The sequence below is a fragment of the Gastrolobium bilobum genome, unplaced genomic scaffold, assembly GCF_033153095.1.
Source record: "Gastrolobium bilobum isolate Gb01-03AN ecotype WA unplaced genomic scaffold, APGP_CSIRO_Gbil_v1 utg18566, whole genome shotgun sequence".
NCBI lineage: Eukaryota > Viridiplantae > Streptophyta > Magnoliopsida > Fabales > Fabaceae > Gastrolobium > Gastrolobium bilobum.
This window is the reverse complement of record NW_026899779.1, coordinates 629,989-649,507: the sequence shown is the minus strand read 5'-3', so window position 1 is coordinate 649,507 and position 19,519 is coordinate 629,989. Positions and strand designations below refer to the sequence as shown.

The window sequence follows — 19,519 nt, the reverse complement described above, 5'->3', positions numbered from 1 at the left end:
TTTTATTATTATTATTTATATTGGATATGGGTCTGGCTAAATAACCTAAACCTGATCAAAGACTAATTTTCTCTCTATAAAAAATGTTCTCATTGCAAAGCAAATGCAAGCCCTAATCGATTTTCAAAAACCCTAAAACACACCTCTTTTGAATCAAATCTAGCATCCCTAGGGCCTCTCTCAGTTTCGCAATAACAGGTTACCTTTCCACTCTAAATTATACTCTTATTCGATTAAGTGATTCTGCAATTTCGATGTTCTAACAATTGATCATCTATATATATATATGTAAACATATTATTTGCTTTACAGTTTTTCATTGCTGCGATTGCTTATGATTTTTTAATCTTTTGATACTGGCGTTATTCTGGATTGATGGACTTAAAGGACTTGGACTTATATTAAATATACATGCTGTGTTCTGTGACGCTTTAGATTTTAGAGCCACATATATGTATATGTTACTATTTTGCTAGACTATGTTGCTAGTTTGTTCTACTTAATATTAGGGTTTATCGGATCTGGATTTTTTATTTGCAACTTTACAGGAGGGTAAACGGTAAGCATTAAGCAAAATGCGAAATGGATTTTTTATTTATTTGTAAATAATCTATCTTAATTTTAATATATTTGCGCCCATGAAACTGTTTTCTGTGAAGTTTATGTGAGAATTTTTGGTCTACAATTTTTGTCCTTTGTATTCATTCCGAGGTTATTATTGGTCTAGAATTGTTCGGAGATGGCTGATGCTCAAGAGACTGATAAGAACATCGAGATGTGGAAAATCAAGAAATTGATCGAGGCTCTTGAGGCTGCTAGAGGAAATGGGACGAGTATGATTTCCCTTATCATGCCCCCACGTGATCAAATATCTCGTGTAACCAAGATGCTTGGTGATGAGTTTGGAACTGCTTCAAACATCAAAAGCAGGGTGAATCGACAGTCTGTTCTTGGTGCAATCACTTCTGCTCAGCAGAGGCTTAAGCTTTATAACAAGGTTCCTCCAAATGGGCTTGTTCTGTATACTGGCACAATTGTGACTGACGATGGGAAGGAAAAGAAGGTGACTATTGATTTTGAGCCTAATGCGTCTCTCTATCTTTGTGACAACAAGTTTCATATCGAGGCTCTAAATGAGTTCCTGGAGTCTGATGACAAGTTTGGATTTATTGTCATGGATGGTGTTTCGGATGGCCCAAACACTGGTACAGCCCAGTTGGCCAGGCCCAATCCTCAGCCTCAACCCGGGCTGACGTGGAGACGCGCGCCCTCCAACCTTGCAGCATGTCCAAGGGATACACCGAAATGCCTTATTTCGGGATACTAACCACCAAAGGCGCCAGCCACAGGCACCCTAAAGGAAAAACTACCCTATGCTCTGTGCTGACGTTGCCAGACGCAGAAGGAAAAGAAGGTATCTTATGTATCGTAATACTGCCCATTTACTTTGAGTCTTATTGCTTACTAAACATATCTATTGTGTTGCTATTGCTTGGCATAATACCTCTTAGTCCGGTCTGTACCTAAGCTAAGAGTATCTCCCATACAGTGACTCATCCCTAAAAGAGAACATAGTGGGCTTATAGATCCCTACAGTACATTGGCGCCGTCTGTGGGAAATTATAAACTTCTATTCCCATTCTCTTACCCAAAGGCCCATCTGACGGGTCATTTCCTCTAACTACCAAGTAAACGCCAAACACATTTTGCAACTGAACATGGTGGTCACCAGAAGAATGGAGCACGCTAGGGCCACTACGCTAGAAGGACACGTACATACAATACAACCAAGCTCCCCGCCATCCATGCATTCAGCCCCAGCTGTGCAGGCCGCTGGAGAGGCCCCACCTCCTGTACTACAATCCGTTGGTCCACAGTTACCAATGACTGGTGCTAGGGTCGCCCTGCAGCATCATCAAGTACCCATGCACGAGATGCAGGGGGAAAATATAGTTCCAAACCATCCACCACCCCCTCGAGTTCATTTTGGAATTCCATTTCCAGCAGCCGTTCCACGAACTGCTCATCTCACCCAACCTCCACTACCAGCCCAAAGTCAACCACTGCCAGTATACAACGACCATCGTGTACCCATGATCTCCCCTTACCCGCCTAGGCCATACACGCATAACATGGCTATACCTTTTCAACTACCTCATCAAGCTGGTTTCTCGTTCCACGGCTACGCCATGCAGCCCCATAACGTAGCCGTTCCACAACCTCTGGCATCTTGTCCAAATCCCAATCAACAACCATATGGCGCTCAACAAGCCCTCCACCATGCCCCAGCCCTTTCATACTCCGTGGAAGCCCCGCAAATACCTCGACCACAACAAGATCAACACATCAGAATAACGCCTGCTCAAACGTCAGGGCGTAACAAGCCTTTGACCGACAGCTTGCGACTAACTCCCATACCCCTCAGTTTTAAGGGTCCCTCTAACATCGCCACATATGTTGGCGATACGGATCCTTTCGAGTGGATCCAAAAATTCGAAGCAGCAATGACACTCTATGGTGAAACAGATCTACTTATGTGCAGAACTTTCCCAACACTGTTGGGAGGGAGAGCTCTCACTTGGTACACCACCCTACCAACAGGCAGCATCGCATCATGGGACGATTTAGCAAGCAAGTTCCAGTCCCATTTTGCGACTAGTCGCCCCGTGCCAAATTCCGTGCACGCCCTTGAGAAGGTCCGACAGCTTTCTAGCGAGTCGCTCAGGTCTTTCTTAGACCGTTTTGATAAAGAGGCCTTACAAGTGCAAGGCCTAGATCCAAAGGTACAGGTAGACATACTCTTGTCAGGCTTGCGACAAGGAGAATTTGCTTACGAACTCGCACGACACGAGATTACCGACTTGGAAGAAGTCAAGAAAAAAGCGCAAGAATTTATGAGAATTGAAGAATACAAAGGGAGTCGAGCTGGTGACTCCCATGATCAAGAAAAGACGCTCAACAAGGGAAAGAACCACACTGATGAAAGTAGGAAGGGATACCATGCATCCACCCGCTCCATCCGTCCTGCGGGGCGAGACACATCAGAACGACGGTCGCACAGTGTATTACAAACCGACTACAAAGAAGATCCCAAAAGTAGCCAACGGCCCCAACAGCCAAACAAAGAGGCCACAACATACTGCAAATTTCATCGCAGTAATGGCCACAACACGGAGGAATGCAGGCGCCTCTAGGACGAGATTGAAGAACTCATCAAAGGCGGTACGCAGAAGCGCGGAGCTGATAGCGCCCGCTCTTCCAAATTGGGTGGGCGATACCGTGACCGAAGCAAGTCGCCAGAGAGGAGGAGAACCAATCAATCCAACACTCGGTCCCGCCAAGGACGAGACAACAGAGAAGAGTCACCTCAAAGAACCAGAACACAGGCGAGCCCGAGCCATGGAGGAAGGCGCGTGGAAGAAGATGACTCCGCTGTCGTCAAACATGGAGTAATTAACATGATCTCTGGTGGTCTGAGCGGCGGGGGCGAAACATCCAACGCCAGAAAAAAACATTTAAGACAATGCCTGGCGGTTGCTGGAAAGGTGATCAGCAAAGGAAATGGCGACTCCGGTCCAGCCAAGCCCAACATTGTTTGCGATAGCAGCGAGTTGGGCGACGTTCTCCCAGGACACGATGACCCGCTTGTCATCCAAGCAATAATCGTCAATTATGGCATTAACCGTGTATTTGTTGATCACGACAGCTCTGCCGATATTTTATTCTTACCCTGTTTCAAAGCGCTGGGGTTCACGATTAATGATTTAACTCCTGTCGCAGGTGAACTTTCAGGTTTTAATGCTACCACCACCAAGCCTTTGGGAGTAATAAACTTGCGCCTCTCCCTTGGAACACCGCCAACATCACGGTCTGCAGACATTCAATTCCTAGTACTGGACACATCATCCGCTTACAACGCCATCCTTGGCAAAAGAATGTTCGCCGCTTTTGAGGCGAGCATCTCGCACCCCCACCTGGCAATGAAGTTCATAGCCAGAGATAATAACATCGCCACTGTGCGAGGAGATCAAATTGTCGCCCAAAGCTGTTACAACATTTCTTTAAGGCCAACGACAAAGGTTACCTTCAAGGGAGAATTGACACCCCAGCAGAAGGTGGCCTCTCCGGGTGAAGGAAGTCCTAGCGTGAGGGGGAAGGAACACAGCCAATGCTTCCTAGTAGACTTCGACGCTAGGGACGACCCTAGAGTGGAGCATGCTAGGTCAACGCCAGATGGAGCATTGGAACATGTAGTGCTGGGTGAGGCAGATCATCAGACGACCACATCGGGGCGACCATCGACCCAGGGGTCAAAGTCAAGCTGATCCAACTGTTAAAAGAAAACAAAGATTTGTTCGCCTGGAAACCATCTGATATGCCAGGTATTGACCCGAACGTATGTTGCCACCGTTTGTCGGTGGATCCTAAAGCAAAACCAGTTTCACAAAAAAAGAGAAAGTTTGGTCTCGATCGCCAGAAGGTCATCGATGAAGAGATCAAGAGACTGCATGACGCCGAATTCATCAGGGAAATCAAGTACACAACATGGTTATCCAATCCGGTGTTAGTAAAGAAACCCAATGGTGCGTGGAGAATGTGCGTTGATTATACTGATCTCAACAAGGTCTGCCCAAAGGACGCCTATCCTTTCCCGAGCATTGACCAACTGGTCGACAACGCCTCTGGTTTCCAAATGTTGTCTTTCATGGATGCATATTCGGGATATAACCAAATCCCGTTACTGGAGGAAGATCAAGACAAAATGGCATTCATCACCCAGAACGCTAACTATTGTTACACGATGATGCCTTTTGGATTAAAGAATGCGGGCGCCACGTATCAAAGGATGATGAATGAGGTGTTCAAAGATCTGATCGGCGACTGCATGGAAGTTTACATTGATGACATGATCGCCAAATCCAAAATGCCAGACCAGCACTTAGCAGATCTCCAAGGCGGCTTCGAGAGACTGAGAAAGTTTAACATGCGCCTCAACCCCAGCAAGTGCGCTTTTGGGGTTCCCGCGGGAAAGTTCCTAGGCTTCATGCTTACGGAGCGAGGCATAGAAGTGAACCCAGACAAGTGCAAGGCAGTCATCGAAATGCGAAGCCCACAAACAATCAAAGAAGTCCAACAACTGACCGGAAGGTTAGTAGCTCTCACCCGTTTTCTGGAAAACTCAGCACACAAATCCCTCCCCCTTTTTAGTTTGCTCAAAAAGGGGACCACCTTCCGATGGTCAGAAGAATCTGAGAACGCCTTTCAAGAATTCAAAAGGGCTCTTTCATGCCCGCCAGTACTTGCCAAACCAGACCACAGAGAGATGTTGTATTTGTACCTCGCCGTAGGAACAGAAGCAGTCAGCGCCGCTCTCGTCAAAGAATCACAAGAAGGACAAAAGCCTGTCTATTTTATAAGCAAAGTTTTACAAGGCACTGAGCTTCGGTACCAACAGGTTGAAAAAGTGGCGTTAACACTCATCTTTGCTGCAAGGCGGTTAAGGCCATATTTCCAGTGTCATCCAATCACTGTCAGAACAAATCAGCCAATCCGCCAAATTTTGCATAAGCCAGATTTAGCAGGAAGAATGATGTCCTGGGCGATAGAACTGTCAGAGTTCCAGATCGCCTACGAACCAAGAACTGCCATTAAGGCTCAAGCTTTGACAGACTTCATCGCTGAAATGACGCAAAACCCTCCCCTTAAGAATCAGGTATCAGAAACACCTTCATCTGGAATCTGGAAGTTATATGTTGACGGCTCTTCAAACGCCAAAGGATCGGGCGCTGGGATGATAGTTGAAAACCCAGATGGCGTAGCACTCGAACACTCTTTATCTTTTGACTTCAACGCCACAAATAACTAAGCAGAATACGAAGCCATGATCGCCGGTCTGCTCCAAGCAAAAGAAATGGGCGCCAGACGTCTCAAAGTCTTCACAGACTCCCAGCTGGTAACCTTTCAAATCTCAGGCGAATACCAAACCAAAGGACCGCTAATGTTCAGGTACCTAGAAAAAGTCAAAGAATTAATTGGAAGTTTTGAAGCTGTTGAAGTGGAGCATATAAGACGAGCTGAAAATACCCGGGCAGATATCCTCGCCAAATTGGCGAGCACCAAAAGCCCAGGAAATAACCGATCAGTAATCCAGCATAACATGCCAAGCCCATGTATTGTGATGAGTATTTCGAACCCGCCAGAAGAGGTAGCTGAAGAAACCTGGGCAACGCCAATCATCAACTACTTGTCTGAGGGAGTTTTGCCCAAAGATAAAAAAGAAGGCCAAAAGATAATACGGCGATGCGCACATTTCTGCCTAGTAAAAGGGCGATTGTATAAACGGGGATTCTCAACCCCACTCTTGAAATGTTTGGTCCCTGATGACGTTCAATACGTGATTGAAGAAATTCATGAAGGTATTAACGACCACCATTTAGGCGGTCACTCACTGGTAAAGAAAGCATTAAGAGCAGGGTTTTACTGGCCAACCATGGAACATGACGCCCATGAACATGTCAAGAAATGCGAAAAATGCCAAAGATTTGCTGATATACACAGAGCGCCACCAGAAGAGTTGACGTCAATCACATAACCATGGCCTTTCTACAAATGGGGGATTGACATTATAGGCCCTTTCCCTATGGCGGCTGGCCGAGTCCAATGGCTGATTGTCGCCATTGACTACTTTACCAAATGGGTAGAGGCAGAACCCTTGGCCACCATCACGTCCCAAAAAGCAAGAAGGTTCTTTTGGAGAAGCTTCGTCTACCGATTCGGTATTCCGGGAGAGGTCATTACCGATAACGGCACTCAATTTACTGATACAAAGTTTCGTGAACATAATGAGCAGTCTGCAAATTCGACACCATTTTTCCGCAGTAGAACACCCTAAATCCAACGGATTAGTAGAGTCAGCCAACAAAATGCTGGGGAAAGGAATCAAGAAGAAGTTGGAAGCATACAAAGGGGCATGGTTAGAAAACCTTGACAACGTCCTGTGGGGGTACAAGACTACCACCCAGTCTTCCACCAGAGAAACGCCCTTCAGGTTGACCTATGGTTCCGAAGCCAGGATTCCTGTGGATGTAGGTGAACCCTCCTGGCGACGAGAACACGTGACCGAGGTCACCAACAGCCAACATTTGAAGGAAGCACTAGACTTACTGGACGAAATCAGAGGATATGCCGCCCGCAACGATCGCCAGTCCAAAGAAAAGTCAGCCACTTATTATAACAAGAAAGTCATTCCACGAGTTTTTGAGGAAAAAGATCTGGTTCTCAGAAGAGCAGACGTTGGAAACAAGAACGCCCGAGAAGGAAAGCTCGCCCCAAACTGGGAAGGTCCCTACCGAATAGCAAACATATTGGGAAAAAGAGCTTACTCGCTCGAAACACTGGATGGAAAGGCGATCCCGAGGGCATGGAATGCAGACAAACTCAAGAAGTACTATAGTTAATTTGCCATGAAACATCGCCTGCACTCTTTTCCTTCCCTACATTTTTGTCCCAATGGGTTTTACTAGGGAAGGTTTTTAATGAGGCAGGGTCCCGCATTTTCAATAAAATGGAAGCCAACATTAGCTTTCTATGTTCTGTCAAAGTCAACTAACGAGATGGTTCTCACCCCCGCCGCAGTTGGACTGAGATGGTTCTCACCCCCAGCCAACGCCCAACTAACGGGATGGTTCTCACCCCCGCTGCAGTTGGACTGGGACGGTTCTCACCCCCAGCCAACGCCCAACTAACGGGATGGTTCTCACCCCGCCGCAGTTAGACTAGGACGGTTCTCACCCCCAGCCAACGCCCAACTAACGGGATGGTTCTCACCCCCGCCGCAGTTGGACTGGGACGGTTCTCACCCCAAGCCAACACCCAACTAACGGGATGGTTCTCACCCCCGCCGCAGTTAGACTGGGACGGTTCTCACCCCCCATCCAACGCCCAACTAACGTGATGGTTCTCACCCCCGCCGCAGTTGGACTGGGATGGTTCTCACCCAGCCAACGCCCAACTAACGGATGGTTCTCACCCCCGCCGCAGTTGGACTGGGATGGTCCTCACCCCCAGCCAACGCCCAACTAACGGATGGTTCTCACCCCCGCCGCAGTTGGACTGGGATGGTCCTCACCCCCAGCCAACGCCCAACTAACGGATGGTTCTCACCCCTGCCGCAGTTGGACTGGGACGGTTCTCACCCCCATCCAACGCCCAACTAACGGGATGGTTCTCACCCCCGCCGCAGTTAGACTGGGACGGTTCTCACCCCAAGCCAACGCCCAACTAACGGGATGGTTCTCACCCCCGCCGCAGTTGGACTGGGATGGTTCTCACCCCCCAGCCAACGCCCAACTAACGAGATGGTTCTCACCCCCGCCGCAGTTGGACTGGGATGGTTCTCACCCAGCCAACGCCCAACTAACGGATGGTTCTCACCCCCGCCGCAGTTGGACTGAGATGGTCCTCACCCCCAGCCAACGCTCAACTAACGACAGGGTTCTCACCCCCGCCGCAGTTGGACTGGGATGGTCCTCACCCCCAGCCAACGCCCATTTAATTGGACAAAAAACAATATTAAAGAAGAAAGCCTAAAAGCAAGAAAGGAAAGGAAGTTCATCAGCAAATACCAATTACTTGTCATTCATTAGAAGATCAAATTACAAGACTTTGGTTGACACGCCAACCATTTCAAATTACATCAGGACTGTAAAGAGGGGGAGGGCCTAAGTCTATGTCTACAAATCTGCCTTGGCCGCCTCAACGCGTGGTGCCAGATCAGTTACACCCTCCTCCAAAGCTTGCGCACCCACCGCCTGCTCCACCGCGACCGATCGAGCAGCTTCTTCACCAGTCACCATGCCGTGACCAACCACATTCTTAATGACAGTCCTGGAGGGCATGCCGAGCTCAGTATCGCCCTCCTGGGGTCCATCCTCACAATCCACATCAGAGGCTGGAAGCATCCCCCGCGCACCATCATTGTCAGTCTCTGGCGCCTCCTCAATAACCCTGATGGTGTCACCATCAAGACGTTGAATAATCTTGCCATCCTCGACCTCATAATCAGGAGAAAATCCAGTCAGATCGGCGTCACGATACCTAACAGAAACCTGCTTTAGAGCGTCTTCAAAAGAAAGGTACATCAAGTTTGCAAGAGCCTCCTCCAATTTCTCTACCTGTCCGGAGGCCTTCTAAAGTCCTCACCTTTGGCGTGAAGGCACCATTGAACGGCAAACAAGTCGGCGACCAGCTTATCCTTCTCAACCTGGAGATCCTCATTCTCCTTTTTGGCATCTCCCAACAACTTATTGAGGCCATTTTTCTCATCAGACAGCTGCTTGACATCATCCTCTGACTTTTTCAGCCGCTCGGACAATGAGTTAATGGAGTTTTTCTTGTCAGCAACCTCCTTGCTAAGACGCCCAACGTCAGCAGTTACACTTTCCACCTGTCGCCCAAACCCATCAAGGCGATTCTCCTGCAAAGAGCACTGCTCGCCGATAGCAAGGGCGACCTCCTGCATCCCCAGGATACGACCAATAACCACTTGGGTACAATCCATAATTTGCTTCCGATCCAGATGCAGAGGGGCCACCATCTTTGGACGACCAACGTTAGGAAATCCCCTAACAAGGTCCCTTTCTGACAAGGTTAAGGCCCTACTAACAGGAATTGCAGCAGCAGGAGGGGAATCTTCAGTGCTAGAAGTCACGCGGACCTGGTCGCCCTGGGATGAAGGAGGGTTGACCGCCCGGTCACTCCCGCAGGTGCTACCTTCTAACTGCCCGCCAGATGAAAGATCATGGCGTGCAGACTTCGAAGCTCGAGGCGGCGTTAAACTTGCGCCCGCCCCTCATTTCTGACCCGACGTCCCCAGGATAGGCGATCCGGATCCCAGACTTGATCCGCTCGTGGAGGAGTTGTCGGCCACGCCCGTAGGTTCTTTAATTATAGGATGATTGGCCCTCTTCCTCAGTTCTCCCGCGGGAATGTCAGTAGCAAAATGAACTTTGGTCTTCTTGGACACGGTTTGTTGAGCTTTCCCCTTACCCGCATCCCTCAGAACAGGGTTGGGCCGAACGTGAGGAGCATCGCCCTGTTTGGCTTTTAGCCTCGCCGCCTCCTCGCGTGCAAGCTTTAGCATCTCCGCTGCCATTGACCCAACTACAAGAATTAAAGAAACAATTAGTGAAGCTGCATAAAGGAGGAGTCAAACACAGAACGCCAAAAAGAAAAAGAAAAAGAAACACTCAGAACGCCACCACACCTCCATGACACAATACTTGCTTCGTGGGCCACCGATCCAAAATCCCCTTTACCTCCACAAACCAATCAACCACCTTTACCTCCTCAGGAGTCAAGCTCCTAAACGAAGAATACTGACCAGTGGGTGTCTCGTAATGGGCCTTAGTCCAATACAGGGGAAACCGACACTCTCTGCTCTCCGGATCAATAAAGAAAGGAAGCTCTCCCTCGCCCAACGTGGGTTCAATCCAAAAAAAGGTGTGTTTCAAATTCTTGTACGAGTTGGCATACTGAGAAAATATCACTCCTCCCGTAGTTCCCGCCTTTAATGACACCCATCCAAGTTTCTTCTTTGAGGGAGACATCTGGAAGCAATAAAAGAATAATCGAACAGAGTACCCCCATCCGAAGTACCGACATATGCTTTCAAAAACACGAACGAACGCCCAAGCGTTTGGATGCAACTGTGAAGGTGCAACCTGCAGGTGGGATAGCACTCCCATCTCAAAATTAGTAAGCGGAAACCTCACTTTCTGGTCCGTAAAGTGAGTCTTGTAAACCTTGAAACGCCACCGTGACTTCGCTGCATTACTGGGCGCGTCACAAGCCCGTCGCTCCCTTGTCACAGCAAACGTCTGCCACTCCGCCTCATGAGCACCATTTTCAGTAAGTACAAAACTCGGCTCAGAATTGTAGTGGCGACACAAAGTGTCCTGGTCAGCATAACTTGATGACGAAGTAGCGATCTCCAGGTCAACCCATTCCCTTGCCTCGAGGCAATTTTCCGATTGATCAACCTCCATTAGTCAAGAAAGAATCCTACCTGGGAGTGATAAACATACAGTCAATCCTCAATACTTCACCAAAGCCAAGAAGACCATTGCGAAGAGAAAAGAGATGCGGCCTCGCCCTACCCCCCACCTCTGTAATCACCAATGCCCTCCTTACTGATCACTACAAGAAAAAATAACTCGGACACAAACTAATTACCATCAGAATCAGAAGCTTCTGATGAGCTCGAAGAATAGAAATCTGAGTAGCTTAAAGGAGGAGGCCACCAAGCAGGCGGTATCTTATAAAGCCCCAGGTCTTCGTGTATGGCGTCCCACACACTAGGGGTGTTCGCGGTCTGGATTGGATCGGTTTTGAAGCAAAAAACCATCTGATCCAATTCCTTCGGTTTGGTCATTACATCATCCGATCGGTTTGAATTTTTTTTCAAATCCGATCCAATCCGATCCAATTTTTTTCGGTTTGGATTGGATCGGTTTTCGGTTTTTTGAAAAGTCAAAAAAACAGAACTTATAAGAATTATTTTTAGAAAAATGAGTAGTATTATTTGTCATGGATCTTTTGTATTGGTAGTAGCAGAAAATTTTGACAATACCGTAGTAATAAGTCTTCCAAAATCACTAATAAAAAAAATTATTGATCGATGTTCTAATAAAAAAAGTAATGAATTCCTTTACAGAAATCACTGTTTTACTACTTATAAATTATAATGGCTGCAAAAGTGGCCACTATGAACACTGGCCAAAACACAGCTTCTACAAAAAACTTAACCATGTATACTAGATTAACGAAAGTAATCCAAAAATTCCATAACATAGTAAACTTAAAACATAAAACTGAATTCTTCTTACCCATACATAGATCATTGGCATGAATACTACATTAACAAAAAAAAAATTGGTAGAAAATAAGTTTGGATCGGTTTGGATTGGATCGGTTTTCAACATCCAAACCGAAAACCGATCCAATCCAGTAAATATTTGCGGTTTTTTTCGGTTTTCAGTTTTTCGGTTTTCGGTTATTTCGGTTTTTGGTTTTTCGGTTCGGTTTTTGCGGTTTGAATCGGTTTGGATCGGTTTATGAACACCCCTACCACACACCATACTTCACAAGGCGCCCATCTTCAGGATGAAACCTACCTAACCGGTTCTCCGTGGACTCGTCATATTTATGGCGAAGAAAGGATGAAGAAAGACTGGGTATATGGCCCCGAGAGGTGCTCAAAGAAACACGGGAGTCAACAGTCGGACGGGAAGGCATATAATAAAACTCTATGGGACGATTTTGTGGAAGACGGTTAATAGAAGACAAAGGTTGAACAAGTTGCCCTACCCCCAGGGCAGAGCGCCGTGAAACATGGCGGTAAGAACCCTTCTTTCGTCCAGCCGCACGAGCCGAAGATCCTGAACCGCGACGACGGGAAGGGCGAGTCCTAACTCCCTCACTAGGACTGCTAGACCGTCGCCCTCGAGTACTGGCTGGCTGACGTGCGCCAGACACAGAAGCACTCTCGCCTCCTGAATCCAAGCACTTACCACGCGGTCGAGAACCTGATACTTCACCCAAGTAGGGAAGCACAGGCCCTAAAGCCCGTTCTGGCAAGAGACTCTGAATCTCAGTTTCAGAGAAGCCCAGAAGCTCTGGAACCCTACCATGGGGCAAAGTCTCCACCCCGGGGACCAAAGAACGGTAGGAGGGAAAGCTGCTGCTCCCTCCACGCTTGGCAAGATATTCCTGCATAGCTGGCCCCACTGAACAGCCTTCGAAAGAGTCGAAAGCTTCATCAAACTCCTCCTCCTTATCCTCTACCCCCAACCCAGGAAGATCCATGGCTTTTACCGTTCCCAGGAAAAGAAGATAAAATGGTGTACCAAGAAGCACAAGAATATCAAAGGAGAAAGAGTGAGACACTATACCTGAGAAGTTATGCGAATAGTGAAGAAGCTTAAAGGTAAGGAAGAAGAAGCGCAGCGTAATAGAAGTAACAGGAGATCAATAACCAGCGTAAAGAAGACCTTCAAGCAAGAGCATGCCCCCCTTTTAAAGAAGAAAGGAGCGCAAGGTGGCACTCGCACGAATTACCCCTTGGTATTCCGACAGTCAGATGTCGTAACCGTCATTTAGCTGGCGGTTGTGATGAGGGGCAGGATGGTAATTTCAAGGTGATGCGACACCTTGCACGTCGCGTTAATGCATCGTGTCTCGAAATATTACAACTGCTTGTAATGATGGAGAGTCCATCATTACAACATGCACGAAAACCGAAGAGACACCCTCCGCGTCAGCAGGACGAAAGACCTGAAGTACCCCTAGAAGCGTGAAGGACAAAACCGTTGGCCTTCTAACACCAATCAGAGACGCCCAAGATCCCAGACTAGGCGACATCAGCCCAAGAACGCCCAGTAGTTACGACCAGGCACCAACGCAGGTCAACTACGATGTTAGAGCGGCGACACCGCTCATGAATCTCCCAACAGGTAACGCCCAAAGACAATAACTTGGCACCATCCAAGCATGCTACCACGTTGGGGGGCTCCTGTTCCGAATGGCCCAACCACTGGTACAGCCCAGCTGGCTAGGCCCAATACTCAGCCCCAACCCGGGCTGACGTGGAGACGCGCGCCCTCCAACCTTGCAGCATGTCCAAGGGATACACCGAAATGCCCTATCTCGGGATACTAACCACCAAAGGCGCCAGCCACAGGCACCCTAAAGGGAAAACTACCCTCTGCTCCGTGCTGACATCGCCAGACGCAGAAGGCGCAACGCTGTCCAAAAGGCAGCGCCAAACACGCCCAACACTGTTATCATGGTAATACATCCCAAGGAGGGTTGACCCCTCCTTACCAACCCGCACCATATCCTCTATAAATAGCCCTCATGGGCACAACTTAAAGGTATCTTATGTATCGTAATACTGTCCATTGACTTTGAGTCTTATTGCTTACTAAACATATCTATTGTCTTGCTATTGCTTGGCATAATACCTCTTAGCCCGGTCTGTACCTAAGCTAAGGATATCTCCCATACAGTGACTCATCCCTAAAAGGGAACATAGTGGGCTTATAGATCCCTACGGTACAGATGGCAATGGTACTCTGTTTGGAGTGTTGAGTGGTAATACAAGAGAGGTGCTTCATAAGTTTAGTGTGGATCTCCCAAAGAAACATGGAAGAGGAGGGAAATCAGCTCTACGGTTTGCCCGTCTTCGCATGGAGAAGCGTCGTAACTATGTGAGGAAGACCGCAGAGCATGCAACCCAGTTTTATATTAATCCTACTACCAGCCAGCCCAATGTTTCTGGATTAATACTGGCTAGATCAGCTGATTTCAAAACTGAGCTTAGTCAGTCAGATATGTTTGATCCTCGACTTCAGGCAAAAATACTTAATGTTACAGATGTATCCTATGAAGGGGAGAATGGGTTTAATCAGGTTATTGAACTATCTGCTGAAATACTGTCAAATGTGAAGTTTATCCAAGAGAAGCGATTGATTGGAAAATACTTTGAGGAAATTAGCCAAGATACTGGAAAGTATATTTTTGGGGTTTATGATACTCTTAAAGCTCTGGAGATGGGAGCTGTTGAGATACTTATTGTCCGGGAAAATCTGGATTTGAATAGGTATTGTTCCGGACACTATTTACTTAGGCCCACCAGATGGGCCCAATCGCTTAAAGCCCAAATCTAGAACCTTCTAGAGGGCACCCATGGCAAGCCATAGAGGCTCACCACTGGGATATTCCCTTTCCTGCACAGCTTCTTCTGTACACTGACATGAGTAACATGTCTTGTCTAAGGACAAGACATGGCTTAGAACAACAGAGGGAGGACCGACGGTCTTCCCCAAAAGAGGACTCTCCTCTCTAAATACTCCCCTCACGCATGAGGGAGGAGGACCTTCTTCTTCCCCACTCCTCTCATATACTATCATACACACACACACTCTCCCTTGAGCACATACATGGGAAGCTCCACTAGTGCCTTGGTCTCTACCATGACTACTATGGACACCCTTATATCAACATACTTCACCCTTCATGGGAGACATTTATGTACCACTATCAGTAGATTGGCGCCGTCTGTGGGAAACCATAAAATCTGATTCCCACCTTTCTGCTACAAAGCTGTGAAGGCAAAAACTCCTTTCTCTCCCGGTTTAACAATCCACAATCCTCGATTATCTCCCCCCAAAGGCATTCCTGCATAATGCTCGTCATTTACTCAACAAGAAAGTTTAGATACTGGCCTTCACCGGAGCGTTCAAACCCAGAAAGTTTAGAGGCACATGAAGAAAAGCCACCATCGGCCTCAGCTTCCCAACCGGTCAGCAGAATACCGACTAGAAATCCCCCTCATACCGGTTACACTGACCAGGAATCTATGACCTGAACCATCATAACACTTTCTCTCTCTCCATGAAGCTTGCCGACCTAAACTCGTTCGCGTCGACCAGAAATGTGCTTTATGCCAGTCACCAGTCGCCCATCACCGGTCGCCAACCCAGACCACACCGGTCGCCAGCCACAGCCCCCTGGCGGCCATTGCCAACCACAAGGGTTAACCATAAGGTGTCCGATCGGTCACCAAACTCGACAGTAGGGTCTCGAGATTTATGGTCATCACGAAGAACATGTGCTTGGCCTTGAAGATTTCAGATTTAGAAGACCCTATAGTTGAAAAATGCAACGACTACATCTTAGTAACTATCTCCTGGTGGGACCCAACACCCAAGTTCAAAAGTGTAATTCATAAAAATGAAGCGGTGCTGTCGTGCTGAGAGTAAGTCCACAAGCAAATTGCTTCATATACCACGTGAGTTTCAGTTTGGAGATCGAGAAGACCAAAGCACAATTAACAATTTAAAAGTAAACCATGCAGTGGTCCCATCTTCAATCTTATTGTTACCATCTTTTCTTAAATGTCAAGGACTTTCCTGGCGGACCCCTCACATGCATCAACGTATGCTAAGATTTTTCCAACTCATATATACCTCGGCTATCACAATATTTGGTGCAGTGAATAACTTTAAATTCAAAGTATCGAGCAAAGGTGTACATCACGTAATACATAACGTGCCAAAGTGCACAAAGCTAACTCAAGCTTCGAAATCTGTGCAAAAACTATTAACATTTGCAGTGCACAATACGGATGATATGATAAGCTTCACTTCAGTTTGATTATTTTATATATATATATATCAACTTGTGCTTTCGTTATATATATATATATATATATATATATATATATATATATATATCAATTCAATGAAAAACTCGGCCTGCACCTTTACTTTCGTTGTTTTCTAAACATACGCTTTCGTTGCTTTCGAAATACTTTACCTGCACTTTTGCTTTCGTTGTTTTTGAAACATAATATATATATATATATTATGCTTTCAAAACAGAATATATGCTTTGGTTGCTTTAATATGCAGAGCTTCTGACATCTTTGGATTGAAAGATCATCACTAATTAACGTTCAAAGAAAGAATAGACCGAACCCCATGAACCCGTGACTTTCCCTTTCAATTCTGTGATGCGCAATCAAGTGGAGCCAATCGCCCAAAAGGAAATAATAACTAACCAGAAGTCAACCGACCAAGAAGATAGCAACTGCCAATGTAGATATCAACTGCCCAAGAAGAAGGCAGTCGCCAAACATAACAGCCACAGGTGCACAGTTCAGGTAGCCAAACATGCCAGTCGCCTCACTACCGGTCACCAACAAGTTGGTCGCCCCATCACCTGCCAGCAACAAACCGGTTGCCCCATTATCGGATATCTGACCATAATCATAGCAAAGCGCCTATCTGTACAAGCATACAAAGCAACCAGTTTGTACGATTAGACAGAGAACAAGCTGATTAGCCATTTCCCCAAGCACACAAAGCAGCACATCTACAGCCGCCCGTGGCCTCACCCACACCGCCAACCATCGGCCGCCAAGATAGCCACCGCCAGCCAGTGACCGCCCAAAGGAGCCATCAGTCGCCTACCACAACGGCCGCCCTCGGCCTCACCCATATCACCAGCCATCAGTATCGACTCATATGGAATTTATATCCAACATGGCTCAACCTGCAACCCATCACAAACAAATCAGAATCGAATTAAGAAACTAAACTCAGTTTACCGATGGGCACAATCTCCCAGAAACCACACTCGCCGAGCATCAAGTCATCGCCAATGGCAGCCCCTCGCCGGTCATCGCCAACCACACCGTCAGTACATCACCCAAATAAGACCTAACCCGTAATAAAAGTTGGACCGCCCAAATTATCAACCGCCAAACAAGAAAAGTGCTTCAAAGATCGCCCAAGTCTTCCGTGAAATCCACCGCCAAAAGGATGGCGACCGCCAGCCACCTACCGCCCAAGAAGATCTCACCGCCCAAAGCAGCCAACCGCCCATGGGGGCGAGATCACTGATCTCGCGCTGTTTGTGAAGGACCGAGTCATGGAGGTAAGATCCACTCATCGCTGATAGCCTCCTCTGTGATAGTTTTGCTTGAAGCGGTGCAAGAATTTGAGTCCCAAATGGCCCTTGTGCTAAAACTGTCTGCGGCTCAAAAAATAAGAAAATCAATCGCGGGACCCACACGTGCTAAGAAATTTACTCACTTTTCTTCCACCTAAAGCTGCCATAATAACTCCCGTAGAAGTTGAATTAATGAATTTGAATTCATTAAACCGTGGGGCCTGTGAGCATGGCTTTTTTATTTACTTGGAGCTCGTGAAGTTTTGGAAAGCCTAGCAATTTGAAAATTCAACTTCAAGTAATTTGCACGTGAATTGATAAGGTGGCGAGCCCATCTAGAAAAGCATAAAAAGAATGCTAATTTATTAGCATGTGTGTAGTCACTGCACATGAAAATCATCTACACGAATTTCAAAATTTGTGATCAAAATACTTTTTCACACTTGCTCTAAAGATAGTACTTTTCTTCAAAGGTATATTTCTAGTCACCCACGTGAACATGAAGTTGTCCAACAGGAAGACCAACATTTCAGCTCTCCTTACATGGAGACCAAGCTTTCCATCACGCCCAACAGGGAGGCCAAGATTTCATCACGCCCAACAGGGAGGTCAGCATTTCGTCACGCCTAACAGGGAGGCCAGCATTTCATCATGCCCAACAGGGAGGCCAGCTTTTCATCACTCCTATTAGAGTTTCTGTATTGAAGGAGAACGAAAGAAACTGAAGAACAGTGAGAGAGAGAAATGAGAGAGAATGAGCTGAAAGTACAATTTGTATTTTTAATCAGTAAAATGAATCCATCGTACAAGATATAACTAGGACTCTATATATAGAGCCCAATGCTAACGTAAAGGTGAGTCAGCAGAACTAACTAACTGTGTAAACAGATCTAACAAACAGTAACAACCCCAACAACTATGACAACTAATACACAGCTAATATAGGAAGTATAATCAGCTACAGCTGATACATGAAAGCTAAGTTACAGTTACAAAGAGTGAGATATTATTATAACACTAATACTCCCCCTCAAGCTCAGCAGTGTTGAGAAGGTAAGAGAGTGTTCAAAACTCTGAGCTTGTCACGGAACGCAGCAAAGGAGGCAAGGGGCAGGGGTTTTGTAAATGTATCAGCTAGCTGAGCTGTAGCTGGGATGTGAGAAACCAGAATGTCCTTGGCAACCACCTTTTCACGAAGAAAGTGCAAGTCCAACTCAAGATGCTTTGTGCGAGCATGCAAGATGGGATTGTGAGCAATAGCTACAGCACTAAGATTGTCACACAAAATTTGAGGAACTGACAGAGAGAGATCCAGCTCCTGAAATAAGGATTTAATCCATAAAATCTCTGTACAAACCAAAGTCATACTCCGATATTCAGCTTCAGCTGTAGATCTGGCTACAAGAGATTGTTTTTTGGACCACCAAGAGATTAAATTCGGGCCAAGGAAAATGCATGCACCGGAGGTTGATCTTCTATCATCAGGATCACTTCCCCAATCGGCATCACAAAAGGCAGTAATAGGAAAGGAGCATATGGTTGATTTTACAGGTTGAAAATGAAGTCCAAAGGAAATAGTGCCTTGAAGGTATCGTAAAATCCGTTTTACTGCTTTCCAATGGTCCACCAAAGGCTGACTCATGAATTGGCAGACCTTATTCACAGAAAAGGAAATTTCTGGCCTAGTGATAGTTGCATACTGCAGTGCACCTACAACTGACCGATACAGATGAGGGTCTTCAAAAGCATGAGAGCCAAACTTTGATAACTTGCAACTAGAAGACATAGGAGTGGAGATAGGCTTGGCTTCAAGCATGTTCACTCTAGTAAGAAGATCCTTGATATACTTTGACTGAGAGAGAGACAAGGAACCTGTAGAGAGGCGTTTAATCTGAATTCCAAGGAAGTAATCAAGACTGCCAAGATCCTTCAAAGCAAAGGAAGTGTTAAGGTGAGAGATAAATTGCTGAATAAACTGAACACTATTTCCTGTCACAATGATATC

General features: G+C 46.6%; 1 pseudogene; it reads left to right on the top strand.

Moving 5' to 3' along the window:
* The first annotated feature begins 721 nt into the window (after nucleotides 1–721).
* LOC133293411 (eukaryotic peptide chain release factor subunit 1-3-like) overlaps nucleotides 722–19,519 on the top strand; it is a 49,262-nt pseudogene continuing 30,464 nt past the window's right edge.